The sequence below is a fragment of the Equus przewalskii genome, chromosome 17 (assembly GCF_037783145.1).
Source record: "Equus przewalskii isolate Varuska chromosome 17, EquPr2, whole genome shotgun sequence".
NCBI lineage: Eukaryota > Metazoa > Chordata > Mammalia > Perissodactyla > Equidae > Equus > Equus przewalskii.
The window spans coordinates 25,636,036-25,642,820 of record NC_091847.1 but is presented as its reverse complement, the minus strand read 5'-3'; positions in this window follow the sequence as shown (position 1 = coordinate 25,642,820).

Sequence of the window (6,785 nt, the reverse complement as noted above, 5' to 3'; positions counted from 1 at the left end):
CAAGTGGTTGTTGGCAAGATTCAGTTCCTCATGAGCCCTGGGACTGAAGGTTTTCATTCCTCATTGGCTGTTTGTCAGAGGCCTCTTAATTCCTTGCCACATGGTTCTCTCCATAGGGCAGGAAAGAATATAGCATCTGATTTCCGTCAAACTGAGAAAAAGAGAGAGCCAGAGAGGGCAAGCAAAACAGAAGCCAAAGTCCTTTTGTAATCTAATCTTTGCAGGGACATCTTACTTTTGCCATAATCTAGTTATTAAAAGAAAGCCACTAAGGGGGCTGGCCCCATGGCCGAGTGGTTGGGTTCGCGCGCTCCGCCGCAGGCAGCCCAGTGTTTCGTTGGTTCGAATCCTGGGCGCGGACATGGCACTGCTCATCAGGCCACGCTGAGGCAGCGTCCCACATGCCACAACTAGAAGGACCCACAACAAAGAATATACAACTATGTACTGGGGGGCTTTGGGGAGAAAAAGGAAAAAAATAAAATCTTTAAAAGAAAAGAAAGCCACTAAGTTCAGACAACACCCAAGGGGAGGAAATTGCATGGGGAATAAATAACAAGATGTAGGGATCATTGGGAAACATCCTGGAAGCTTCCTACACACTACCTATAAAATTTGGGGAACCCATGGACCTATTTTCATTTTGAACGGTCTTTGTCTTTCTAAGTATGACTGATACAATTCTTTAGAAACTGTGTAGACTTTCTGCATATCAAATTAGAATCCACTCCATTGAATAAAAGCAACATCCATACGTAGCATTCCCTATTGAGCTAAGAGTCATAGTGCTGAGAAAAAACACTATCAAGGGCCTCAGAAGTGATCTTGTCTAGTTGAGAGGTCTATAAAATCTCAACAAAAGATCTGACAGCCACACCTTCCATCTGATCTTGAGCCTGAGGTCATGTTTAATGGAAGAATTTGATCTCTACCCTCAGCTTTTATTTTAATTTGGGAATCTTTTTTTCAGAATGAGGAAGTCCATAATTGAGAAGCAGTTTTATTTCCCAACCCTGGAATTCCTGGGTTAAAAGTGCTCCCTTTTTATTCTGATTGAATCTGAACAGTAGTTCTTTCTTTACTTCTCCTCTCTAACTCCAGTTCTTATCATGTGGGTATGATAAGACATGGATACAATATGAGCAAACAAAAAAATCGAAACAAAGCTGTTGGCATTTTTAACATTCTGTCTGGAAATCTTAGCTAAATACACAAATTAGTTAGATATATTTTCTCTCTTTCATGTTACCTCATGGAAACCAGATTCCCACCATTTTACACCTAACTGACAGGGTTCAACATTTTTCAAGCTTCCAAAGTCAATGCATTCACTATCCTTCCAATTTCCATTAAGAATCTTTTAAAAACTTTTCTAGCTCCACGTGCTTCCTGGTCCTAAAGCCAGTGCCAGCTGTTTTAGGTTTTTGTTACATCAGCACCTCACTTCTAAGTAGCAACTTTTTGTTTCAGGCGTCTATAACCACGTAACTACCTCAGAATTTAGTAGCTTAAAACAGCAATGGTTTACTATTTCTCACAACTCTATGAGTTGACTAGGTCTTTCTTCTGCTTAATATGATATGCGCTGAAGTGCTAGAACAACTTAAAAGTCCAAAATGGTCTTACTTATACAGCTGGTGATTAGTGCTGGCTAGATGCTGGAACTCAGTTTGAGCTGTTAGCCGGCGCCTCAGTTCTCCCCCATGTAGTACTCTCCGTGCAGTTGCCTGGGTTTCCACGTAACACAGTAACTGGCTTCAAGGAGGAACATTCAAAGTGGCAAAGCGGAAGCTGAGGATCTCTTAAAATGAAACTTTAGAAGTTACATAATGTCACTTCTGCTATATTCTATTCATTAAAGCAAGTTACAGAACCAGGTTGGACTCTATGTGGGAAGGGACTACATGAGAGCCTAAACACCAGGTGGCACGTTCATTAGGGGACATCTTTGGAATCTAGCCCCCACAGAAATGTATTGGCAGGGGTGTGAAGCATAGATTATGGGGGGAGGAGACGGAAAGCAGTGAGAATAGGATTCTGTTAGCCTAACCCGGGCAGGAGATGTTTACAGCCCCAACTAAGGTGTTTATAAGTGGGTGGAGAGACACAGAAGGCATTATGAGGGCCGCCAGTAGACTGAGAGGCTAGAGGGAGTGGGAGAATTCTAGGATGACTTACAAGTTTTACTAGTGTAGTTTTAATTACAGTGGCCTCATTTAACAACTAGGATGAGAAATAGTTTAATTGGATGCTTAAACCAACCTAGAGTTCTTCCCTCTTGAAGTTCTGAATGCTCTTACTCAGTTATTCACAGGCCTCCTCTTCTCTGAATCATTGTGTCCCACCAGCGCTAATGAGACAGGGCAGTGATAAGCATATTGAGCTCCTACAATCTAGCTCAATGATATTCTCCTTTGCAGTGTGCCTCCATTCCCATCAAGGCCTAAACCGGAATCTGCTATTCCCAACACTATAGCCATTGTGTCGTTATTCAATTCCACAGAGTTCTCAAAAATCTACAATTCACCTTTACTCCTAAATAAAGAATTCAAAATGTCTTTCTATCATTTCCAAAGCAGCTTTAACTGAGAAGACAGAGAAACTTGCTTTAACAGAACTCCCTCACAAAACACCTTTTACACATATTCCTGTCTTCCTGGACCCCAGAGGAGAGAAACCCCAGTCTCAACACTGAGGAAGCCTAAAAAAGACAAATAGGTGGTTACTTGCTCCAAATGTAAGTCAGAGCATACTTAGAGCTCCCCAGAGGTAGGCCAAGAATTCTCTTTCCTGACAGAGTAATAACCAGATAACTTTTGGCTAGTACCTGAGCGGAGATTTATAACCAGAAGAACTGGATATATAATCCAACCAAATAGAGCCGTCATCAGACCTACCAGATAATTTTAGGTAGTTCCTAATGCCATTTAAACACGTGGAGACTACAACAGATTATTGGTGATACTTGGATGGGCAATTGCATGTGCAGACTCCTATCCAAAACACAGAGTTTACCTAATTCACATGAGTTGCCTATAGTTCTATACATGACTCAGTCTATTCCCTTCTTGCTATGTTTTGAATTCCCAGCCTGGTCTATAGCTGCAGAAGTTTAAATTCTGACAGTGAGATCAGGATTCTCAGTTTCATTACTCACCTGTCCACTTGCGGGTTCTTCCAGAACCGGGACTACATGTCCATTCTAAGCAATGGTCTGCTGGTAAATGTTTAATGGTTAAGTGGTAATGTTTAAGCAGTGTAATTCCAGTATGAATGTTGGTTGACTATTTATTAACAATAACGTGTAAGCTGAAAGTGAAACAACAAAGATATAATTAACTGGTTCCTCAGTGATGTGTGACGTTTGCTCAAACAGATCAGTTTTGAATATTGAAAAAATATTTCCTCATTATTTTGTTATGTGTAGTGTAGAAGCTACAGACACGATACAGTTGTAAGTTTTATCTGCATTATTGTTATTTTCTCCTTAAGTCTAGAAAATCAATAAAACAATAAAATTAAACCGTGATTTGTAGGGTTTACCAATTTCCATGGTATAAGTACTGCCATCATAGCTGATTTCGACCTACCAATGTAATGTTGAGGCATGCAGAACTAGAAAGAGATATGCAGGCCATTATGGAATGTTGATACTATTCAGATATGATAGACGTAAACTCAAAACTATAGATAATAGTAAAATAAGTAGGAAGTAATGTCTTGAATATTTATTATCATCTTTCTAAAAAACTTTTTATTTTGAAACAATTATAAATGCCAAACTATAAGTTGCCAAGATATATACAAGGAGTTCTGGCATACCCTTCATCTACCTCCTCCAATGTTGACATTTTCATAACTATAGTACAGTAATAAACTAGGAAATTGACATTGATACAATCTATAGGCTTATTCATATTTCATCAGTTATATACATACTCTCGTGTGTGTATGTGTGTAGTTCAATGCAGTTTTATCACACACATGGCATCATATAACTATCACAACAATCAAGACATAGAACTCTTTTATCCTACAAGGCTACCTCATGCTACCCCTTTATAATAAGCCACTTCTGTCTTGATTTTCAATCCTTAACCCCTGGCAACCACTAATCTGTTCTCTATGTCTATAAATTTATTATCTAAAGAATGTTAAAAATATTATATAAATTGAACCATACATTATGTAACCTTTTGAGATAGACTTTTTTCACCCAATATAATTCCCTTGAGGTCCACCTAAGTTCCTGCAACTATCAATAGTTTGGATTTTTTTATATGTAAGAGTAATGTTCCATGGTATGGATGTACCACAGTTTGTTTAGCCATTTAGCTATCAAAAGACATTTGAGTTGTTTTTCAGTTTTTATCTATTATGAATAAAGTTGTTAAAACATTTGCATACATATTTTTGCATTAACATAGGTTTTCATTTCTCTGGTGTAAATTCCTCAAAGTACCCTTGCTGAATTGTATTGTAAGCACCTTTTTGATTTTAGAAGAAAACCAGAGTGAGTATACCATTTTACATTCTAACCAGCAATGTACAGGTGATTCAGTTTCTCTGCATCCTCATCAGCATTTTGTATTATCACTATTTTTTATTTCAGCCATCTGTACATGTTTTTGCATTAACATAGATTACACAGCTTAAGCACTCAATATATATCAAATATTTTAAAAATTCATACTATACGCAGGATTCTATATTAGGAACTGATTCTCTACTAAATCTCTAAAAATTGCAAATAAAATGAATGAATTTTCTTTATGATAAGTGTTCCAAAAGGAAAATCTATGTAAAAAAATCTATGAAGGGCTGGCCCTGTGGCCGAGCGTTTAAGTTTGTGCGCTCCCCTTCAGCAGCCTGGGGTTTTGCCGATTTGGATCCTGGGTGCGGACATGGCACCACTCATGAGGCCACGCTGAGGTGGCGTCCCACAGAGCACAGCCAGAGGCACTCACAACTAGAATATACAACTATGTAAAAAAAAAAAAAAACTATGAATATAATTTTTAAATATTTCCTAAACTGTAGATAACTAAATACAATATGAGTTGCATGAACAAAGGACTATGAAGATTATTTTTTCTTTGTCATATACTTTCTGTGTACTCAAAGTTTCCTTACTAAAAATGTCTTTAAATGTTGTCATATATCTGGTAGCAGTGACTGGATTAAGCTTTGTCCTTTGGATAACCTCTCCTTCAGTCATTGCACATGCATATATATACAAACTCACTGGCTTTATTTTTTTCATGACGTGTATGTTATTCTAAATTTCCAGGATGTACCTAGAGTTACAGAGATAAATATGTCTCATTGTGATTCTTCCTTGAGTTTCTGATAGTTGGGATAAAAACGCTTCTACGTCTGTACTAGGTGTATGATGCTGGACATTGTCATCTGATGGCTCTCCTCTTTTTCAGATTATGTACGTTAAATACACAAAGGGAAGAGCAGGTTTCTATTTACATGACACCATTCCTCCTCAATTTGCTCAAGCCTGGATGACAGTATGTTGTCTAGCTTTTTCCAGAAATCTTCTTTTTTCATCTACAATAATAAAAATTCAATTTTTTGTCCACATGTTTAAAATGTTTTAAAGCTGCCATTCACTAACAGCCTTAGTTTAGTTACACACAAACTGTTTGAATGCCATCAGAAGTTCATAAATTACAGCTTTCTCTCTAATTATGAGCCATACATTATTGTCTAGATCATCTGTCGAACAAACAGCTTTTGTGCTTGCCAAAGAAAATATGGAGGTGTTCTTATTTACATTGTATGTCAAAAATATAAACAAGAACACAAACATGGTTTACTGCTTGTTACAATTAACAAAACCACCACAATCAAAACATTACCTGTTTTCCCCCCACTGAACAGTATCTTTTTAAACACAGTTGATTTTTGCAAAAAATTTGTGTCCTTAACCCACATTGAAGAGAAAAAAATCAATATCAATCTTGCTGAAATTTTAGATTAACTATACATGAAAGAGAAGGTACATGTGCTAAAATATGTTGAGAATCTAGAATTTTCTTAATATTAAATTGAAATGTAGAGGGCATACCTGCTATGATGTGAGCATATCTAAAATAGATATAGGATTAAGGTTCAGCAGAACTGAAGAAATATTAGCATAAGTATTAATTAGCCTTCTGAAAAACATTAATTATTAGTTTGTAATCAATTTTACTGTCTTCATTCTTTTCAGTGAATAAGATTCTGATTTTCTAGAAGTCTATTTTTTGTTGTTGTTGTTGTTGAGCAAGATTGGCCCTGAGCTAACATCTGTTGCCAATCTTCCTCTTTTTGCTTGAGGAAGATGGTCACTGAGCTAACATCTGTGCCAATCTTCTTCTATTTTGTATATGGGACACTGTCACAGTAAGGCTTGACGAGCGGTGATAGGTCAGCACCCAGGATCCAAATCTGTGAACCTTGGGCCATGAACAGAGGACGTGAACCCAACTACTGCACCACTGGGCCAGCCCATAGAAGCCAGGCAATATGTTCATATACTGTTAGTTAAAATGGATACAAATTAATCTTTCGTGATTAGTGAAATGCTCTTGTTTACATAGTAGACAATAAGAAACGTACTTTTATAGTTTAAGATGGCTTTATTTCATTATTGACTATTTACCAATTTTTAATTTCTAAATATAATGATTCTTCTTATTTCTTGACTACCTTCTTTGTATCACATAATGTGTGATACTTTCTTTTCAATTTTATTAAAGTAATTCATGTAAATAGTTAACAGTTAAATTGTA